This window comes from Lepidothrix coronata, unplaced genomic scaffold (assembly GCF_001604755.1).
Source record: "Lepidothrix coronata isolate B3197 unplaced genomic scaffold, Lepidothrix_coronata-1.0 Scaffold78, whole genome shotgun sequence".
Lineage (NCBI taxonomy): Eukaryota > Metazoa > Chordata > Aves > Passeriformes > Pipridae > Lepidothrix > Lepidothrix coronata.
Window position 1 is genome coordinate 654,491 of NW_016690258.1, and position 6,023 is coordinate 660,513.

A 6,023-nucleotide genomic window follows, 5' to 3' on the forward strand; every position below is an offset into this window, starting at 1 on the left:
GTGCTTGTCTTGTGGCTGAAACTATATGTTTTAGAAGCATGTAGTGCTTTGGAGGATTCCCGTTGTGGTTTGCTCTCTGCTGATGAGGTCCTTGGGAGCTGAAGCCATGTCAGTTAAGGTTTGGCAGCCTGAAGGCCCTGCCAGCAGTGCTACTGTCCTGCAGTGTGTTCCATGCCATCTCAGGGACAGGTCCTCCTGGTGCCGTGTACTTCTGGGTCAGGATGGGAGCTTGGGAGCAGGGGATGGCCCCAAAGCCTGGGAGGAATTCAGGAGCAGGAGTGACCTGTGTGAAATTCATCCTAGCTGCTAGTGAGGTCAACAGGGTTCAATTAATAGCAAGATCTGAAAGGTTAAGGGTGATCTCACTAATGCTGGGTGTCACTAATGTCTGGGCTTCCCAGCCAGAGCAGAGCATTCCACATGGGGCAGGCTGGATCTAGTGGCAGGGGTATTGCATGCCCTCATGGGGACATATCCATGCTGGCCCATGGTGGCAGGGGCTGTGTTCAACAGTGGAAAAGCTGAGTGAGTGCTACAGGCACATCCTCTGGAGGTGCAGAGTCAGTCAGCAGGAACATGTAATGGTGGGGCCAAAGCACAGTGAAAGTGTGTGTGTGTGAGCACACCAGGGACCATGGCTGACAAGGCTGAGTGTGGCCTGTAGGGATAAGGATGATGCTGATGGCAGTGGCTGGTGGGAGCAGAGCCTGTGCCTGGCGAGCGGGGGGTGGTGCTGGCACTGCTGGTGCTTCCCTCTGCCTTTCTGCTCACCTGGCAGAGAGCAAGGCCTGACACTGCTTCCAAATACCCCAAAGGAGGGAAAGCAGGAGATGTGGAAGCTGAAAGCAGCAGGATTTGGAGGTGAAGAGCCACCTGCAAGAGCTGACAACTTCCAAAGGCAGCAGAAGACCTCTACAAGCTGCATTTCCTTGTCTCTGGCACAGGCAGTGCCACAGCAGCGTGGAGGACTCGCTCATGGCACCGCGGCCCAGGGACGGTGGAGGTGGGCACGACATTGTGCTGGTGAGTACATGTGTGTGAGGGCCTTCAGTCTTCCTGGGAGTCCCAGGCATGCAAGGAAGGGATGGGGAAGGTGATGGGCTTCTGGGGATGAACTCTCAAACAGGGAACAGTGGTGGTGGCACCAGGTCGGACGTAACAAGCTTGTGCTCTCAAGTCTGGAAATAATCTGTGCACAAAGGGGGAAGAAGTATGACTGTGATGGGACATCATTTTCAGTGGCACGTGAGGGAAGAGGGGAATCTGGGAGCAGATTAGTAGCTGCTGCACAGGGTGTCTGCACCTGGGTGGGCCAGGCACCTGTGTGTGCCAAAAATGAGCACCCACAGAACATCATTCCCAAGACAATCAGAAGGAACCTTTGCAACCATCAAATGCAGGAACCCCTTCTGATTTTATTAATTTGGTAAGTGGGTACATGCATCTTGGTGAAAGCCTGTTAATGACTGATGATGTGTAATTAATTAGAAGATAATAAACCAGATAAATGTAAGAGCAGCTTCCCTTAGACAGATGGACCTCACTAAATAATGCACGTTCCTTGCCTTAGCCATACACTCACTTGCTTCTAGTTTGTGATGTGCATGTGTGAAAGGAGAGGCAGCACAGCACTTTCCTGGCAGGCCCATTGCCAGGGCTCAAGTCAGGAACAGAAGAGGAGCAGGAACAGACTGCTGTGAAAAGAGGAGGGAAAAAAAAATTACAAATAACTAATTGCAGGATGTATCTGTTGCCAATCAAGAGAAATCCTTTTTCTGTCCATGGAGGTAGATCTACCTCCTGTTACTTGTATTAATCACAGAAATACTTGTGTTGGCTTCTATTATTTTGAGGTTCATAGTAAATGATTATGGGAAATCAGGAATACTGCTTGTGTCTTAGGATGTCAGAACACCACAGTGTTACTCTCAGAACTGTGGGATTTCTGGGGATTGTGCTGTGTATGTCTTGGGAACACCACTCACCTGGGCTGTAGGGAGTATCCCTGTGCCAGCCCATGGAAAATCGAGGTATTCCCTGGATTGATATTGATTTAATTCCTCCAGATTCCTCTTCCCTAATGTAACCCAGTGTGAGCTCCTGTGTATTCCCTCGAAGATGTGTGTGTATATACTGTATGTACATATCTACCTAGGCATGGCATCCATGCACGTGGATATCCAGGATTAGGGAGTGTGGAGCAGTCCTCTGCTGGGGCTGGGATGAGGTGAATGGCACGAGGTTATTAATGAGCTGGAGCAGATAAATAGAGTGAGAAACTAAAAGCATTAAAAAGAAGCACCAACCCAGAAAATGTCATATTCTCTTGGGAAAACAGCAGCGTAGGTGGCGATGCAGAAACCCTGACCATTTATCTTTGGTGCAGTGGTTTTGGTGTCACCCAAAGCCACAGCTAAACTGCAACTACCTTTATATCTTATAACTATTTTGCTTTTATTTCAGAGATTATTCACCACTGTGCTAGTGCTGTGGCTGTGTTCAGCACATGTCCTTGTGTGCCATCCTGTGGTGAGGGGTATGGCCCAGGTTACAATTTATTTTTATTTTTGGAAGGTCCTGATAAGAGAATTGGAACAGCTCACAACATAAGTCCTGTGTTGTAGCAGTTGATTGCATGGAGATGTTACACACAGGAGGAAGACTAGGGTGATCTGTAACCAACACTAAGGCTGGTCTGGATAGAACTGTGTGTACAAGGAAGCCCAGAGGAAAAGGCAGAACAAGGGGTTTAAAAGGATTTTATTTGAAAGGAACAGGCAACAGGAGCCACGGACTGAGAGTGGAACCAAAGAGGAGGTTAATCTACCATTTAAAGGGCTGGAGGCACTTCTGCTTGGACCCCTGTCCAAGGGAGGGTTCATCTCTGAGCTCTCTCAGCCACAGAGGTTGGTATGCAAGAGGCTGCTTCAGACAGCTGAGAGGCTCTGGAACAAGAGCTGCTTTTCCCCCCCCTTTCCCAAGGTAAATCAAGTAGATAGTCTTTGATTTCCAATATTTATTCATATTAATATTGATACAGCAGTGACTGAGGCCCTTGTAAGTGAAACATAACGATGGAGTTGTGCTTTGTAAACAGAAAAAAAACCATCAGGGTGGGCTGAAGGAATAATTTGTAAAGGGGAAGGAGAGACAGAACCCAGGGAATGTGCTTCCCTCCTCAGCAGTGACCTGCTTGAAGGAGAGGAGAGGGGCTGCTGGAAGGAGGATGAGGCTGGTGGTTGCCCCTCAGTGCTGCAAAGACTGAGTTCAGAGCTGGTCACATCTCCTTCACCTGTCATCTCCATTTGGGACCCTCTCTGAAATGCCTTACACAGTTGGGTACAGAACCACCTCACCTCCCTGCAGCCCAGGCACACCCACCCTGTCAGCAGGGGCATTACACTCCTTGTTTTTCTCAGAGGCAAAACCTGATGCTCCACAAATCGGGTTTCTATCACTCAGCTGCAAGCAAACTGAAAAAAAACTCTCCTCCAGGGATTTCTTTCCCAATATCACAAGTGCAGCTGTGCTGGACATCAGGGCTTGCACACCTGCACAGGTATGGCTGGGCTTGGCACACAGGCAGAGCTCTGCCAGGACACCCTGAAGGCACAGGACACCAGCAAGCAGAACATGAGCAGGGAACACTTTTAAAGTTCTACTTTACAGTAAAAGCTTTAGGGGTGAATACATTGCAATTAGCCATTTTTTTATATCTTTCAAACAAATCCTTAAGCCTTCTCTTTATTTGAAATGGAAGAGTAATAAACATGTGTACTTGCCCCTAGATAGATATGGAAAGATACCAGATGAGTATGTTGAACAATTTTACTCATTTAGTGCTTCAAGACTCAAGAAGCAGGAGTTCAGTGTTCAGAGGAGGTTGTTGCTCAAACCATGTCCCCATTTTAATGTAGGTTCTGTATTTCCTTATTTATCCATATACATACAAAGACCGTTCTGTTCTTTGTTCCTGCACTGGGGACATTGTGCTTTCAAATGTCACCAAGTGTAACTTTGTGAAGCTGCACTTTCATGGACTTCCTTTCAGTAGTACAAAGATTCAAAGGAAGATGAATGATACTATAGTAAGTCACAGAGTGCCTGGAATAGCCGAGATAAGCATGGACACAAGCCCTTGTCCAAACTTCATGTGGATCCCTTTTACCAGCACATTTTGAATGTGATGTGGTTTGGCCAAGTTGCTGCTGGAGGGTGTGTGGGTCTGTACATGTGCTGCTCAGCCCTTTTGCAGCCTGGAGGAGGCCAGTCCTGTCCAGCTGTTAAAGTGCACCTTGCTTCCCTATGGAGCACTTGGGAATGCTGCAAGGAAGCTGGGAATGTGAGCATTACCCCCCAGGGACAGAGTCCCCCGTCCCACACAATGGAAGGATGGGCTGGTCCAGAAATGGCAGAGGGCTGGATAACAGCTTGGAGCTCACCCCTGGAGGTGGTTCCAGCCACCACCTCACAGATACCACTGCTGCTGCAGACACCCAGTGCAGGACACCCATCTCTGGGCTTCACACTGTGCCATGCCAGGCTTGATCTGGAGGGAAGGAGAGGGTCAGCCTGAGGAGCTGGAGTGGCTACATTGATGTGGTTTGCATTCCCATCACAGAGGGGCAGTGGGAGCACAGTCACCCCAGTACTGGCAGTGCTGTCCCACCCACAATCTGGTGACAAAGCTGCCTGTAACACCTGTTACACCCAGAGCCTCAACAGGGCCTTAGGCAACTCCCTTGGGTCCTATTGCTGGGACATAGGGGAGGTCTTTTGCACAGACAGAAAAGTCCCCTTCCCTAACATCCTGTTGGGGTGTGCCTGCTCCAGTGCCTTAATTTGGCTCTGGGGTGCACTTCTGAATCTGATCTCATGACTTTCCCCACTGTTGGATTGCATCCTGGAGCAGCTCTGCAGAGGTCGGGCTTGGGACAGTATCAACCAGATTCCTTTCAGATGAAACCAAACCCAATATGCTCCAGGAATGCACCTCATGCTCCCCAGCCACTGATGGGCGTTCAGGCTGCAGGATCAGCCCAGAGCCTGTCTGGAGCTAAAAAACACCTTGTAAATCACAGAATAGTTTAAATTGGAAAAGACCTCTAAGATTATTGAGTCCAACTGTTAGTATTGCCAAGCCCACCACTAAACCACATCCCTAAGTGCCACATCTGCACGGCTTTTAAATCCCTCCGTAAATGGTGACTCCACCACTTCCCCAGGCAGCCTGCTCCAGTGCTTGACAACCCTTTCAGTGAAGAAATTTTTTCTAGTATCCAATCTAAGTCTTCCTTGGCACAACCTGAGGCCATTTCCTCTTGTCCTGTTGCTTGTTACCTGGGAGCAGAGCCCGACCCCCACCTACCTCCACCCTCCTGTCAGGGAGTTGTAGAGAGTGAGAAGGTCCCCCTTGAGCCTCCTCTTCTCTGGGCTGAGCCCCCTCGTCTCCCTCATCAGACTTGTGCTCCAGACCCTTCCCCAGCCCTGTTGCCCTTCTCTGGACACACTCCAGCACCTCAATGTCTTTCTTGTAGTGAGGGGCTCAGAAATGGACTAAGGATTTGAGGTGAAACGTATAGTTCATATGTCCGGTCCTTGAACGTCTGGGTCTGCTCCCACTGCACTGTGCTTGTACATTGGAGCCCAAATCCTCCCAGATTTCCCTTTCCATCACTTTGCTTGTAGGCCAGAGCTTTCCTTTCTAACCCCACTGCATGACAGCAGTGGGATGGTGTCCGTGAGCCTGTGCTCCCATCCACCCTGCTGTGCTTTTGTGTCCCAGTTCACAAGATAAAGAAAACGTGAGCGCTGCATCTGCTGCTTTCCTATCCCCTTCCATGAGATGTGCCTCGAGCTGCGGGGATGAAGCATCCCGGGGAAAAGCCGAATATTTCCCTATGACTCCGTGGAAGCCCGGCAGCTCCGGCCACACCGATCCCACACCGCTAGATGGCAATTGTGGTGTGCGGATGAATGGGACGGACCAGACGGAGCGTTCCCGCAGCCGGGGCTGGGTATGA